The following is a 17,554-nucleotide window of genomic DNA, read 5'->3' on the forward strand; positions in this document are numbered from 1 at the left end:
AAAATGTCCAGGACTGAAAATCACTCTTTATACTGAGAAGCAGGAAAATCTCAACTTGAGCAAGAAAAGATAACCAATAGATGGTAACGCCAAAATGACAGTGATGTTGAAATTATCTGACAAGGATTTTAAAGCAGCCAGTATAAAAATGCTTCAATGAGTAATTACAGACATACTCCAAACAAATGAAGAGTTTCAGCAAAGAAACAAAACAGATGAAGAACTAAACTGAAATTTTAAAACTGGAAAAAAAAACACTGAAAAATGTCACTAGATGAGTTCTATAGTAAAATGAACTTGAAGAAAGAATAATAGAAGTCACCCAATCTGAACAATAGAGAGAGAATAGACTGAAAAAAAATTAACAGAGTCTCAGGAATTTGTGGGACTATAAGAAAAGATCTAATATTTATGTCATTGGAGTATCAAAAGTAGAGGAGGAAGAAGGTGGAGCTTAAAAAATATTCAAATAAATATGGCTAAAAATTTTCCAAATATGACAAAGACATAAATCTATAGATTCAAGAAGCTGATAAAATCCCAAACAGGATAACCCAAAGAAATCCATGTCAATATTCACCATAGTCAAACTTCTGAAAACTAAAGGCAAAGAAAAATCTTGAAAGTATCCAGAAAGAAATGACAACTTCCCTATGATGGAAAAATAATTTTGAATGATATCAAGTTTCTCATCAGAAACCATGGAAGTCAGAAGGACGTGGCACAACATTTTCCAAGTGCTGAAAGAAAAGAACTGTCAACTAAAAATCCTATATGCAGAGAAAATCGGGAATGAAGAGGAAATCAAGACATTCTCAGACGAAGAAAAACTGAGAGAATTTGTCAACAGCAACCCCCACCGCTTAAAAAATAGCTAGTAGAAGTTTTTGAAGCAAAAAATAAATGATTGGAAAAGCAATCTTGGAATATCAAGAAGGAAGAACAAAAGAGTGAAAATAATTTAATAATACGTTTTCCTTCTCTTGAGTTTTCTAAATTATACCTGAAGGTTTAAGCAAAAGGTTAGTGGTTGTATGCAGGATAGATTAGAAAAGTTGATGAGCACTGTGGTAATTTCTACTTCAAGCAACTGCACAAACAAAAGGGAGAAATGAAGTGACTGCTGGCTGGGAGGAGGGACCCTGTGGTCCCTTCTATTTCCTCTTTCCTAAGAAGATCAAAGCCTACCAGGTCCAGTCCATCGTCCCCTGTCCTGATGCATGCATCATCTGATGCAGTTCTCAATTTATATAGAGAAAATATTTAAGACAGTTATAAACAGGGGAGAGTAAAGGGACTTAAAGAGAAGTAAGGTTTCTACCCCTCACTGAAACTGGTAATGTCAACACAAGTAGAACTGAGATGTTATGTATACACAATGTTGTACCTAAATATCTGCACAAAGAGACACTCTCCAAAAACTAGAAATAAATCAAAATGAAATTCTACTCAAAATGGATGAGATGGAGAATAAATTAGTGGTTGTCAGGGATGGTTGTCAGGGAAAGGGGATGGATGTTCTATAAAGAGGTAGCTGAGGGAGCTCTTTAAGGTGTGGTAGTAGTTCTGTATCTTGATTGTAGTGGTGGTTACACAGGACCTGCACGTAATAAACTGGCAAAGAACTGTACATACACATTGTACCAATGTCAAGTTCCTGGTTTTGATACTGTACTATAGTTACATAAGATGTATCCATCGGGGGAAATTGTGCGAAAGGTTCAGAAACTTCTCTGTACTGTTCTTGCAACTTTCTGTGAATCTATAATTATCTCAAGATAAAAAGTTTTTTTTAATTTAATATAAAAAAGAAGTAAAAACAAAAGCCCCTGGGTGCTTATGCAATGGCTAAAACTTAATTTTCCATCTTGTTTTTACCCCAGTTTTATTGAGATATAACTGACACACAGCACTATGTAATTTCAAGGTGTACAACCTGACCTACATATACTGTGAAATGATTACCACAGTTTAGTTAACATTCATCATCTCATATAGGTTAAAAGAGAGAGAAATGGGACTTCCCTGGTGCCACAGTGGTTAAGAATCTGCCTGCCAATGCAAGGGACACGGGTTCGATCCCTGGTCCGGGAAGATCCCACATGCGGGTGGAGCAACTAAGCCTGTGAGCCACAACTACTGAGCCTGCGCTCTAGAGCCCGCAAGCCACAACTACTGAGCCGGTGTGCCACAACTACTGAAGCCTGAGTGCCTAGAGCCCATGCTCCACAACAAGAGAAGGCACCGAGGAGAGAAGCCCACGCACTGAAACGAAGAGTAGCCCCCCTCACCGCAACTAGAGAAAGCCCATGAGCAGCAACAAAGACCCAATGCAGCCAAAAATAAAAATAAATAAAAAAGATTTATTAAAAAAAAAGTTTTTTTTCCTTGTGATGAGAACTCTTAGGATACACTCTCACCAACTTTTCTGTATATCACACACCATTGTTAACTATAGTCATCAGGTTGCACATTACATCTCCAATACCTGTTTATCTTATAACTGGAAGTTTGTATGTTTTAACCACCTTACTTCAATTCCCCTTCCCCACAACATTCGCCTCTGGTAACCACAATCTGATCTCTTTTTCTATGAGTTCGGTTTTTTGTTTATTTAGATTCCACATATAAGTGAGATCATACATTATTTGTCTTTCTCTGTCTGACTTATTTCACTTACCATAATGCCCTCAAGCATTATCCCCTGTCCTAAGTACTTATGCATCAATTCAACCCGCAATTACCTAACCCGAGGTCATGAGGTCCTGAGGGTGCACCAAGTCTAAGGACCCATGAGGTTAATAAGTGAAAATGGTTTAAGAACACCAGCTTCATCTACTTCCAGAGTTACTTCCTTCAAGAGTTGGATAACGCAGTATTATCCAACAGAACTATGTGAGCCACGTATGTATTTTTACATTTTCTAGTAGCCATGTTAAAAAAATTAAAAGAAACAGGTGACATTAATTTTAACAGTTTATTTAACCCAATATATCTAAAATATCATTTCAACATGTAATCTATATAAAAACTATTGATGACATTTTAGTTTTTCTCATATTAAGTCTTCAAAATGCAGGGTGTACTTTACACTTACAGCGCATCTCACTTTAGACTAACCACATTTCCAGTGCTCAACAGCCACATGGGACCAGTGGCTACCACATTCGACTATGCAGCCATAGAATCTAGCTACTCAAAATGTGGTCCCTGGACTGGGAGCATCAACATCATCTGTTAGAAATAAGAAATCTCAGGCCCCACTGCAGGCCTAATGCATCAAATTCTGCACTTTAATGGGATCCCCAGGTGATTCATAGGTACGAAAGATAGAAAAGCTCTGCCCCATATATCTGGGAAGAGAGACACAGGGTACATGGTATTTTTGCTACCCAGCATCAATACTGCTCCTCCTCATCCAGGCTCCATGCCCTGATTTTCCTCAGCCCCAGCTCCAGACACAGAGCTACACCAAGCAACACCTCTCCTTGATGCTGAGCACCACGACTGGTTCAGGCATGCCAAGTGATCTAACCAGAGTCAACGATAACCAGTGAATCCTTTGATAGATCCTACTGTGCTTGAGTGAAAAAGGCTGTAAGTTCTGAAGCCTTTTTGGAGCATGATAGGAGATCCTGCCTGTATATGAAGCCTGGGAGTGCAGGAAAAACCAGATAATGATGACCTCATTTGAGCCCCTGCTTTAAGACTTACAGCTTGACTTTTCAGATATGTGAGCCAGAATATTCTGTTTGTTTAAACTAGTTTGGATTGTATTCCAGATAGATATTATCTGGTTTCTTCTCCACATCTCCTCCCCTTGCCAAAACTGGACTACTGCACATTCCTTTTGGTTTCCCTATGCCCAGCCCATGCCTTTGCAAACAGCTCCTTTATTAAACTCTCCTCAAATTATCTACTTTGAGTGTGCCCTTTATATTTCCCTTTGGGACCTGACTGGTACCATAACTAACTTTTTTTTTTTTTTTTTTTTCCGGTATGCGGGCCTCTCACTGTTGTGGCCTCTCCCGTTGCGGAGCACAGGCTCCGGACGCGCAGGCTCAGCGGCCATGGCTCACGGGCCAAGCCGCTCCGCGGCATGTGGGATCTTCCCGGACCGGGGCACGAACCCGTGTCCCCTGCATCGGCAGGCGGACTCTCAACCACTGCGCCACCAGGAGTGGCCTTAAAATGGGATTCCAGAATTGAGTTGCTCATGTATATGAGGAAGGCACAGATAACCTCCTTGATGGGGGGAAATGGGACCCTGGCCATCCACAGCATGCAGTGTCATCACAAATAAGCAAATTATCACTGGCGGAGGTACAGGATAAAGCACAGGTGGAGGGCAAGACATGGGGAGATTCAATCAACTCAAAGTACTTATCATGAACTGGGTATTACCTGGTTCACTGAACCATAAAATTGGAGAAGCATATCAGCCTGCCATTGTGAAATGGAAATGGTATATACTGGGCAGGTCCAAAGGCACAGTGAACTACTGGACTCCTCTTGCATCCAATGCCACTGCCTGATTATATCTCCTTCAACATTCTACCTATGCCCTCAAGGGGAATACATATAAGTTAGTGGAGGAAAAAAACCCACAGGCTTCTTTTACAGATGAATCTACACATGTGCTGGAACCAGCAAGAAGTGGGTAACTGCTGCACCACAGCTGACTCTGGAGTGGTTCCAAAAGCCAGCAATGAAGCGATATTCTCCAGTGGGCAGTACTCTGCTGCAGATCTAACTATGGTACAGAGCTAATTTGACTCACTAAATAGGATAGTCAGCTGGTCAGGAATTTAGAAAGAACAAGATTAGAAGATTGGTGACAAGGAGGTCTAGGGGAAAGATGGACTTCTTGCAACACGTAGAGTGTAAATCATTCAAGGGCATCTGTTGTAGATGAGACTCAATAATCGGGAGGACAACAGGACCCAACCTGTGGACATCAGATGGCCTCTTCCTTAGACTCTCTAGTGCTTGGTCAATAGACCCTTTGCAAAGTGGCCATGGTGACAGGGTAAAAGACTGTGTACGGGCTCAACAAGAAGACTTGTCCTCACCAAGCTAATCTGGCTACTGCCACCATTTTCTTTGTGGGATGGATTTTAACTACAAATTCAAAATTTTAATAGATATAACTCTTTGCTGATTATCTACTTTTTTTCCTACTTCTTAAATGAGCTTTGACAGTTTATGTATTTCAAGTTTATGTATTTCAAGCTGCGCACGGGCTTTCTCTAGTTGCGGCGAGCGGGGGCTACTCTTCGTTGCAGGGCACTGGCTTCTCATTGCGGTGGCTTCTCTTGTTGCAGAGCACGGGCTCTAGGCACACGGGCTTAGCTGCTCTGCGGCATGTGGGATCTTCCGGGACCAGGGCTCGAACCCATGTCCCCTGCAATTGGCAGGCAGATTCTTGACCACTGCACCACCAGGGAAGTCTGAAAGCTGAGGTCATTGATTAGTAACTGTTCTTCTGTAACATAGGCATTACTGCTAGGCATTCCCCTAAGCACTGCTATTGAATGCCCAAAATGTTTATTCAGAAGCTGTATTAAACCCAGAAATGGCACTATTTCCAGGGGGACCAGCCAGACACCTGGTTCTTGGACACCTTTCAACATGTTGGGGAAAGGTTATTTGTAGGAATAGACACATATCATGGGTGTGGATTTGCCTCCCCTGCCTGCAGGATTTCTTCCACCACTACTAGTTTATGGACCTGCAAAATACCTTATCCACTGCCGTGATATCTCACATGGCACTGCTCCTATCTTAGGGACACATTCTATGGCAAATAAAGTGTGACAGTGGCACCACACTGAGAATTCCTGGTCTCACCACATGCCCTACCATCCAGAAAGACCCAGTTAGGTAGAACAGTGGATTGGCCTGGTTAAGTCTCAGTTTAAAAGCCATGAGTCAGCAGCCAGTATACAGTGCCATCTCCCCCATAACCAAAATGCACAGCTTTGGGAAACAAGGGGTAGAGAATGTGGTGACCCTCCTCACTTTTACACCACATGAAACACAGAGGAATTTTTGTGCTTCCCATCTCTGCAACCTTGAACTCAGTGGGTTTGAAAGTCCTAGCGCCAAAAGGAAGGATGCTTCTGTAGGGGAACACAACCATGGTTTCATTAAATTGGAAGTGGAAACTGCCTCCTGACTGATACATGTTGTGGCAGAGACTGTCCCCAGAATCTAGCTTCTCTTTATTTTTTTAGGAACAGAACTCCAGAGTTTTAACTGCACATATGGCCAACATGCTTTCCCAGAGTTCTGTGTAGTTAAGGTCGGTAGACTATTGTTCGTAAGACATTTGTTCCATCCTTCCTCTCCTCCCTTCATGGGAGGGGTATACTTCCTACCCCACTGTCATTAGGCTTGGGTATATCTTGTGTCGGCCAATGGGATGTTCGCAGACATGATCTAAGCAAAGGCTTTAAATGTGCTTCTGCAGTTGGGTGGGCTAAGGCCTTCATTTTGCCATTCTGACCCTGGATAGGTAAGTGTAAAAGTGAAAGGGCTCAGATCTGTGCAAGGTCACAACCTTGCTCTAAGGCCACCTTCTTTACATAGCTCCTAATCCATATACATGACTTGCAAAGGCCTATGCATGCTGCCATTACCATGAAACTCATCACCATGAGAAGCACAGGCCCTGGGCAGCTTGCTGTTAGCAAGAGGATGAGAGATACATGGAACAGATTTGAACCCAAGCTGCAGCCTGGAGCCAAGACCAGCTGAGTCCAACATAGACCAGCCAAACATCGGCTGATCTGAAGACATGTGAACAAGAAATAGATGCTTACTGTTGTCTACCACTGATATTCTGTGGTTGTTACACAGCATTTTTGTGGCAACAGCTAAATGAGACCTTAGGTCTGGCCAGGTGATTAAGCTACAGGCAATAGGATGTAAGAGAAAGTGATATATGCCTGGACAAAACAATAATTCAAAAAGACACAAGCACTCCAATGTTCATAGCAGCACTATTCACAATAGCCAAGACATGGAACCAACCTAAATGTCCACTGACAGAGGAATGGATAAACAAGATGTGGTACATACAGACAATAGAATACTACTCAGGCATAAAAAAGAATGAAATAATGCCATTTGCAGCAACATGGATGGACCAACAGACCATAGTAAGTGAATTAAGTCAGAAAGAGAAAGACAAATACCATATGATATCACTTATATGTGGAATCTAAAATATGACACAAATGAACTTATCTACGAAACAGAAACAGACTCACAAATATAGAGAACAGACTTGTGGTTGCAAAGAAGGGGGAATGGGGGAGGGATGGATTGGAAGTTTGGGGTTAGCAGATGCAAACTACTATATATAGAATGAATAAACAACAAGGACCTACTGTATAGCACAGGGAACTATATTCAATATCCTGTAATAAACCATAATGGAAAAGAACATGTGTGTGTGTGTGTGTGTGTGTGTGTGTGTGTGTGTGTGTATATATATATTACTGAATCACTTTGCCATACACCAGAAACTAACACAACATTGAAAATCAACTATAGGGACTTCCCTGGCGGTCCAGTGGTTAAGACTGCTCTCTCAGTGCAGGGGGCACAGGTTCGATCCCTGGTCGGGGAACTAAAATCCCACATGATGCATGGTGTGGCCAAAAAAAAAAAAAAAAGAAAATCAACTATACTTCAATAAAATAAATTTTAAAGAGATTTATACAACTTTTTTTAATATTTATTTTTTATTTACTTTGCCTGTGCCAGGTCTTAGTTGTGGCATGTGGGATCTTCATTGTGGCATGTGGGGTGAATAGGGGGAAAAAAGGACGCTGGAGCATGCCTGCACTGCTTGCTTTGCCCCTTCTGTTTTTCCTGTTTACACACCTGCAGGTAGTGCTACTTTTATTTCCTCTTACATTTTTCCCCTCATGGTCTGGACATATTGGGTAGATGAGGTTTCATCTCTACAGTATGCAAGGAACATCATGATCTGAGTGAGTAAGTCATGGGTTTTGATAAAAGGGCTGCAGGATAGGGCTTCCCTGGTGGCGCAGTGGTTGGGAGTCCGCCTGCTGACACAGGGTACACGGGTTTGTGCCCTGGTCTGGGAGGATCCCACATGCCGCAGAGTGGCTAGGACCGTGGGCCGTGGCTGCTGGGCCTGAGCGTCCAGAGCCTGTGCTCCGCGGCGGGAGAGGCCATGGCAGTGAGAGGCCCGCATACCGCAAAAAAAAAAAAAAGGGGCTGCAGGATAACTGTGAATTGGGGCCCTTCCAAGGACAATTGTATTAATCCATCCCTCGAATTTTATCTCTGTTGAAAAACTAAGACCCTTTTCTAGGGTGCTTTGTGCCAGCATCCCAGTTGTAGGTTCTACTCTGCTGCCCTTGGGTCTGCCCACTTCTCTTAAATTTTCACCATGCAAATTCCTTCTCTACCCTTTCTACATCGAGGGGTTGTGGTCCTAAGATCCACTCCTTTCCCCAGGCAGTTTGTGGGCACACTCATCTCCTGGCCATACATTTTCTACAGCCTGGTTACTTAATATCGAAGTATGCCATGTTTGTAGGTGCCCATGCATACTTACATGCTTCACCAGGACCTTCCAAGGGGTCCGTGGCACTCCAAATTTGCTTCCTTCCTGGGTCTCCCTACCAGGTGAAATGTTAATAACACACTATACACACCATATGTACATACGTTAACAGGTGAAATTACCCAACTCCATATTGAGAAAGGCTTTTTCCAGACGCAACAGCTTTACTTTCTGATGACAACCTTGGTGCTTGTGCAATATGGAGTTAGTTCCTCTTTGTTTTCCTGCTTTCAGGCTGTGTCCCAAGGCTTGTCAAGTACATAAGAAGACCCATTACAGCACCGTCTATTCTATAATAGTTACCACAAAGCCACCAAATCTTTAAAATTAATTACTTTCTCTCTAGGATTTGGGTGAGTTAAAACTAAGTGAGAACAAGTTACCCGCCCCCCACAAGACTGAAGCAGGAGAATCTGATAACAGTAGGATAACACCTTCTGTGTGCTGGATGGGGTGGACGGAGCCTGAGACTCTGCTCTAAGGTCATGGACAGCCCTCCCTCTGTCACAGTCCACTGCCATTCACCAGGGAAGTAACTTCAGTTCCAGGGCCCAGGTCTCTTTGGATGATGGAAGACAATCCCACCTTTAGGCAGACTGCTCACAGCTGTGCACCTGGAGAAGAGTTCATAAATGTAGGCACACTGCAATTGATAGGGCACTTCTGTCCACATTTCTCGATGTCCTGATATTTCCAACTCAATGTCCAGTCAGGCAGGGGTGTCTCTGATTTTGGTACACCTGAACCCCAAATTCACTCATTCAGGTTGGGTGCTAAAGGCAAACAAGGCTTCACAATCCACTGAGAATCAAAGAGAAAGCCTTCATTTCCTTCCCCAGAAACTGCAATAAGAAATTAGGCAGTGCTGGGACTTCCCTGGTGGTGCAGTCGTTAAGAATCCACCTGCCAATCAGGGAACATGGGTTCAATCCCTGGTCCAGGAAGATCCCACATGCCACGGAGCAACTAAGCCCATGCGCCACAACTACTGAGCCTGTACTCTAGAGCCTGTGAGCCACAACTCCTGAGCCCGCAAGCCACAACTACGGAAGTCCGCCAGCCTAGAGCCCGTGCTCCACACCAAGAGAAGCCACCGCAATGAGAAGCCCGCGCACTGCAATGAAGAATAGCCCCTGCTTGCCGCAACTAGAGAAAGCCTGTGCGCAGCAACAAAGACCCAATGCAGCCAAAAAAAAAGAAAGAAAGAAAGAAAGAAAGAAATTAGGCAGTGCTATGGGTAACAACGATGCAGCAGTGGTATGGTGTGAATGACATCATGCAGATGGCGGCTGAAACCAGTTTTTCCTGAGCAAACGGACTTGAGTCAGACACACTGTTGCTCAACCTCCACCTCCCTAATGCTTTCTTACTCTAGTCCCACCAACTAATAAGTAACAGCTATCAGTTACCGAGCGCTTACAAGCCAGGTGCTGTGCTAAGCATTTCCAGGAACTTCTGGAGGAAAGTTTCTTAACGTTTCTGAGTTTGTTTCCTCATCTGTAAAACTGGCATAAAAACCTCACAAGGCTATTTTACTGACTGCATGAGGTACTTATTTATATCCCTTAGCACAGTTAAATCTAATTGTTGCTATGAAGATTTTACTGGGCTTTTTATCTGAATTTATATTAATTTAATGAACCTAGGCATTAAATTCCATGCTGTCTGAATCTATCCAGTTCCTGAGTTCAGAGAGTGAGGTACACCAAGTTATCAGAAGATAAATGTGAGTATTCAGTTCCTGAGTTTAGTTAGTGAGAGATACTTGCATTTTTGAATGTTTTTATAAACTACTGCTGTGCCTCGGAGATTCTGATACTCCTGCCTAAGGCTGAGAATTGAATGGTATATACATTCTTGCAAATTTTCCTAAAAAGGAGAGAAATGCAGCTCTTTATACATTTCTAGACTGTCATCATGCTGGCACGGCTTAAGGTGGGCAAATAACCAACACCACCAAACCCAAAACTCCACGAAAGTCCTTTACTTCCTAATGACTGATAGGATATCTGCCACTCCTCATGGGTGATCGACAACCCAATCTGAAATACAGAATACTCACAAAAAGAGAAGACTATGGTTACCTGGCAGCACAGGTTAAGTGCCTGGAAATGCTCTGTGTGAGGTAGTATGTATACATGACTTCCCTCAGGGCTGGAACAATCTCAGAAAAAGCATTCCAAGTAGGGAGGAGGGGAGGGCTGACCATCAGCTGAACCTGGCAGAGCCAGTAAGACTTGGACAGGTGGAGCAGAAGAAAAGTGGCATTCCTGGAAGGAGGAAAGGCCTGAAAAAAGACAGACACCATGAAACCAGGTTCAAGAGAGTGTTGGACGTTCCCTCAGCTTGAAAGAAGGGATGGGCAGATTGCGGGGTACCATAAATATTATTACTGCCTGAGCCATGAGAAACCAAACTTAAAATTATGAAATATACCTTAAAAGAACACATAAACATATAGGAATAGTTGAGCACTTGTGTACTCATCACCAGGTTAAGAAATAGCACACTCGGATTTCCCTGGTGGCGCAGTGGTTAAGAATCCGCCTGCCAATTCAGGCAACATGGGTTCGAGCCCTAGTCTGGGAAGATCCCACATGACGCTGAGCAGCTAAGCCCCGTGCGCCACAACTACTGAGCCTGCACTCTAGAGCCCACAAGCCACAACTACTGAAGTCCACATACCACAACTACTGCAGCCCGTGCTCCTGGAGCCCGTACTCTGCAACGAGAAGCCACCACAATGAGAAGCCTGCTCACTGCAACTAGAGAAAGCCCATGTGCAGCAGCAAAGACCCAAGGCAGCCAAAAATAAATTAAAAAAAAAAAAAAAAAAAAAAAGAAATAGCACACTACCTGAATCTTGGAAGTCTTCTGTGTGCCCTATCCTTGTTGTATCCCTTTCCTTTCCCCTAGAGTTAATCACCAAACTGATTGTTGTTTCCTTGCCCTTCTTATTCAATTGTGCCTACTTCTGACCTTTTTGTGAATTCCCTTTTTGTGAGGGAATGTCCAACACTCTCTTCAACCTGGTTTCACTGTGCCTGCCTCTGTTCAGGCCTTTCCTCCTTCCAGGAATGCCACTTTTCTTCTGCTCCACCCATCTAAGTCTTATTGGCTCTGCCAGGTTCAGCTGATGGTCAGTCCTCCCCTCCTCCCCACTTGGAATGCTTTTTCTGAGATTGTTTCAACCCTGAGGGACGTCATGTACACTTACAGTCACACTTGTAAGTATTCTTCTGTTACTTTGTTGCTATCATCATTGTTCTGAGATTGAGCCAAGTTATTTTATGTAGCTGCATAAGTACTTTTCCACATAAAGTATCCACTGTATAATTATTTTTACATTCTATCTGGGTGCTTTCCTTTATTTATTTAGCTATTACAAAACATGCTGATACAGATGTTCTTGTGTATATTACTTGGAACACATGTACAAGAGGTTATTAATATACATATACTTAGGAGTGGAATTGCTGGGCTATAGGGGAAGCACAGGTTCTATTTTACTAGGTAATAACAACCTGCTTTTTCCAAAGAGGTCGCAGCAACTGACATTCCAACTAGCAGAGGATGAGAGTTTCTGTTGCTCTTCATTTTTGGCTTTAAAATTTTTTGGCTTTAAAATTTTGCCTATCTGGTGAGAGTGAAATGGAATCTCATTTTAGTTTTAATTTACATTATCTTTATTAATGAAGCTGGGGTTTATGTTTATGGGCCTCCAAAATATTTTTGTGAAATTGATCTTAATGAATTTCTTTAGAGAATTTACATTGTTAGTGTTACACAATATTGGAATATTTTCTCCTTATAGTTCAAACAATACACAAAAAGCAAATGTGTATTGCACCTCCATGCATCTCCCAGACCTTATTCCATATATTTATATACATACATGTTATAGGTTGAATGTTTGTGTCTCTCCCAAATTCGTATGTTGAAATCCTAGCCCTCAATGTGATAATATTAGGAGGTGGGGCCTTTGGGAGGTAAATAGGTCATGAGGGTGGCACCCTCAGGAATGGGATTAGTGCCTTTATAAGCAGAGACATGAGAGCTTGCTCCTGCCCTCTGCCATATAAGAATACAATCAGGAGACAGCTGTCTTTAAATCAGGAAGCAGGCCTTCACTAGACATCAGATCTGCCAGCATCCTGATCTTTGACTTCCCAGACCCCAGAACTGTGAGAAAAAATATTTGCCTTAAGCCACCCAGTCTACGGTAATTTGTTACAGTAGTCCAAACTAAGTCAGTGCAGAAATTTATCTATAACTTGCTTGTTTACCTTAATTATAGATCATTCCATTCCAGTATGTACAGATCTACTTCATTCTAACTGCTATGTAATATTTCACAGCATGGATGAACCAGAATCTCACCGGTCTCCCCTTCTTAAATTAATTTTTTTGAACAGGTAATATTTGGATTTATAAAGTCCAAAATGTACAAAAGAGTATATCCCTCCTACTCCTCTTCCTCAATAAGTCAGTAGCTCTGGCCTGGCTGCAACCAAATTTACCAATTGTGGCAGAGATCGCCTAGATGTTGACTAATCCCGTTTCTTCTTCCTGGACACAGAAGAAGCCAGGTCCCAGTTTCCTTGACTTCAGTTCTGACCAACACAACCTGGGAAGAAGTAACAAACACAACTTCCAGTGTTGGCCAGCTTTTGTAGTGTTCTCCCTCTCAGCTAACTAGCTGGCTGAATGCAGAGGGTCCAGTGGAAAGACTCTAAGGAGATCCTAGAAGATGGTGGTGCCACAAGATGGAAGGAGCCAAAATCTAATTCTCTGCTTGGAGGAAAGGGACCAAGGACATATGTATTGGACTATATGTGTGTGAGAAATAAGCTTTTGGGTTAAACCAGCCAGTTTAGTTTAGTTTTGGGTTGTTACTTCAGCTAGCCCTAACACACAAATTTCTTATTTATCCTGAGATGTTCTACATAATATATACAAGCAATTACCAATCCTCTCTCAGTGGACACCCTTATCCAAGGTTGTTTCCAGTTTTCCCCTATCACAATAATGTTACAATAAACATCCTAATGAAGGTTTCTAGACATATTAAACCTTTAAGAGACAGCGTTTGAAAAGTAGCAGGCACCTAGACACGTGCTCCACCTCAGTCAGGTATTTCCCATCTTTTGCTCAATTCAACTTGAGATCATCAAGTTGGCATGGTGCCAGCCTGAGAGAACCTGAAGCTACTCTCTGGCCCAGAACCCAGCTTGACACTGAGACTCTACTTTCTGTATGGACTGATTTTTTTTTTTCCTACAGTAACCTCTCATCTACCTATTTCTTACAGGCTCTGAGCCCCTGTCACCTTGGACATTCATTCCCTGGGTTTGCCAAGATGTCAGCTTCTCCCCAGGCTCCAGACTCCTAGCTTGTGCATGTCTTCTCTACTCACAAACTCCATTGATTTTTAATCAACACCATGCCTGAATACGTGCCTGTACAGGGACCATTCTAGGCACATAGGTGGGAAGCACACCTATGTGAGGAATGGGTGTTAACCCTTCTCACAAGAGATGACTTTATACTACATATGACGTGTGATACTGGAGAGAAGGGGGTGGGGGTAGGGGGGAGAGACAGATTCCAGCAGTTTATAGTTGGTCCTGGCGCTGATGTGGAACTGCTGAGAAAATCAGCTTAGGACAGAGACATAAACTTGTGCTTTTCTTTATATTCAGGTTTCTCACAAAAGGTACATATTAATTTATAGATTTCAACTCTCTTTCTTTAATGGAGCCTATAAAACTTGAATTAAAGCTGTAATAATCATTTCAACACATCATTAGTCTTGAAATCAGTCCTTTTTCCTCTACCCTGCAGGTGCTAAAAGCAAAACACAATGCAGGTAAGTTGCTTAAAGGCAACAGAGAAAGAAGAGGAAGCATGAATATACTTTCTCTCCCAGCTTTTCAGCCCAGACGATGATTCTCAACTTCTGGGTTTACACACTGTAGTAGATGCTGTACCCGTACATATCCTTTGGGCCTTCTCTGACGTTTGGTTTCAGAGAGTTCTAGTACGTGAGGAGGACTGTCTGTGTCTCTTGCTTGAGTGCATTCTCTGACTTTAGGAACATGCTTTTCCCAGCACTGAGCTGGGCAGAAATGCAGGAGCATTAACACAATAAAGAGGAAAAGGAGTTGGTGGGCAAATACTTCAGCTTCCTTGCCTGTTGGTGGGGCAATTCCAAGGTATGTTCCCGTTTCTCAAATAGCCACACAGTCTCCCCTCGTTAATATACCCCTGAATGACTTTCCTGTCTCACCTCACCACTCCTTCAGAATGCCTCTTGAGGTCACCTCCTAAATAAACTATTTGCATCCAAATCTTCTTTTCTGAGCCTGATTTTGGGAGGAACCCAAAAGAAGACAAGGACTCCTTTGAAAATGTGAGGAAAAACAAGGTCCCACTCTTCAGGAAAATATGTCATACTTCCAAGAAACCTAGGTAAGATTTGGTGAAATTTTGGTATTAGGGCCAGGGTTCAGAATCACCTTAACTCCCTTTTCCCCTCATCCCCCAAAAGATTACTGAGGGAGCCATATACAAGGACCAGCGGCCTAAGAGGAAGGAAATTATTACTTCAATAGCTTCAAAAGTGCCTAAAACCCCATTGTAACCTGTTTAGAACACACTTTGCATGGCTGGCTCCCTCCCAGTTTTCTCATAGAAGTTTTCTCCAAACTCCCTAACTATTCTCTGTCACAGTATACTCGCCTTTTCCTGCTTGATGCTTTGTAACATAATTCCTCATCTATGTGTTTGCTGAGTTGTTTACTCTTCCTCTATTAGACTATAGCTCCATGAAAACAGGAACTAAGTTACTTTGTTTACCACTGTACACCCAGTGTTTATGACAGTGCTATCACATGGAAGATACTCCATAAGCTGAGAAAGAAATTGAGGTTTTGGCTTCTGGTCTCAAACAGCCACCAATTCCTTGCTCATTAAAAACATGGGACCTTAATGACTATCAGCCACATGGAGAAAATCCAGGAGACAGGGGAAATAAAATGACCAGATCTGCAGAACAGGTTCTGGCTCAACTAAACCATCAAGCTTTGTGCATTGGAGGAAGTAGAAAAGAACCCATCAACAAATGTATAGTGGCCCTGACCACCAAGAATGTGGGTCAGTTAACATCGTGAATTTTCATTATTAGGTCAGTAGCTCCTTTTCACTGAGGAAGAAGAAGAGAGGGGAGGAAGGTGGCCAGATTTCTCCCTGAAGTACATACTATTCTGCACACAATTTCAAAGGAGTAAAAAAACCACAAAAAACCCACAAACTTTCTGAAGGTTGTTCATGGTCCACACAGGCCAATAAACCCAGGTTAAGAATTTCTGGTTTATGGATCTTTCTGTCGGTACAAACCTTGACATCTCTAATCCTTACCATCAGATTTAGCTCCTCTCTGATAGATTTGATCCCCATCCCTCTTCTCCCTGCAAAAAGAAAAAGGCAACATGTGGCAGTAAAGGTGTCAGTAGTTAACAGCTGCAACCAATCTCTATAGCAAGGCCTATGCTATGCTTCCAAACTTGGGACCTCTGGCACCTTTGCTGGGACTGGAATAGTCTAGCCTCTCAATTTCCACCTGTTGATATCATGTTAACTATGTAGGGTCTCCTCCTCCATGAAACATTCTCCAATCCCACCAAGCAGGTGGAAACGTGCTAACAGCTTCATTGCTGCAGCTCCTAGTTGACTGCTTTTGTTTTTTTCATAAATTTATTTTATTTATCTTTGGCTGTGTTGGGTCTTTGTTGCTGTGCACGGGCTCTCTCTAGTTGTGGCGAGCAGGGGCTACTCTTCATTACAGTGCATGGGCTTCTCATTGCGGTGGCTTCTCTTGTTGCAGAGCACGGGCTCTAGGCTTGTGGGCTTCAATAGTTGTGGCATGCGGGCTCAGAAGTTGTGGCTCGCGGGCTCTAGAGTGCAGGCTCAGCAGTTATGGTGCATGGGCTTAGTTGCTCCACGGCATGTGGGATCTTCCCGGACCAGGGATTGAACCCATGTCCCCTGCATTGGTAGGCGGATTCTTAACCACCGCGCCAGCAGGGAATCCCACTGCTTTGGTTTTGTAGTCAGTGGATTTCCTGCACAGGGCTTCCAGTGCCTGGCATGGCCTGGGTGAAGGTCTCTTTCCTAAGTACTACTACTGGTCTAAAAGACATCCAACTGAGAAGAGCTTCACACCTAGCCCAATCCACCTCAGTACTCTTTATTCCATTTTACCAAGTGCGTTCAATTTCACCTCGTTAATTTCTCCAAAGGCCCTAAGTGGTCAACCTGTGAAAACTCAAGTTCAATGAGGTCACACAAAAAAAGTCAAGGCCTCTGAAACGACCTCAAATCTCCGGGGCCAAACCTCACTTGTTTAGTGGCCCCAACCGCCTCAGGGGAAAAACTCCAACCTTCCGAGGCCCCAAGACAGGTGCTCATCTGAGCTCCAGACCCAAAGTTGAGTATGGACAGCAACACCCTCGCTGCCCAGTAAGGTTACTGAGAAGGCCGCGACGGGTGCTGCAGAAAGAACTTCCGCCTAGAGAAAGTGTCGTCACGGGGCGAGCTTCCGGTTCCCCTCTGTCTCGTGGCCCAAGGCCTTTTATCCCACTTGGCAGTTGTCCACACCCCAAAGCTACCCCACCCAGCTGCTCCCTCGGGTTTCTCCACACCCTGCGGAGCCGTTTGCACGTCTCGAGGGTGTGACGGTTACACCGCGACGTCCCTTGGGAGAACTGTGCAAAGCAAAAGGCGTAACCGCCACCCTGAAGGACCGGAGCCCTGTCGGGGAACAGCGGTCAGAGAGCCTGCTGGCGGGACTAATTTATGACTGACGTCCACACTCACCTATTGCCTTTCTGAGTCCTTCTCAAATAAGCCAATGAATGCGACAGCGGAGACGGCAACGTGCCCCTGCCG

Source organism: Mesoplodon densirostris, chromosome 10 (genome assembly GCF_025265405.1).
Source record: "Mesoplodon densirostris isolate mMesDen1 chromosome 10, mMesDen1 primary haplotype, whole genome shotgun sequence".
NCBI lineage: Eukaryota > Metazoa > Chordata > Mammalia > Artiodactyla > Ziphiidae > Mesoplodon > Mesoplodon densirostris.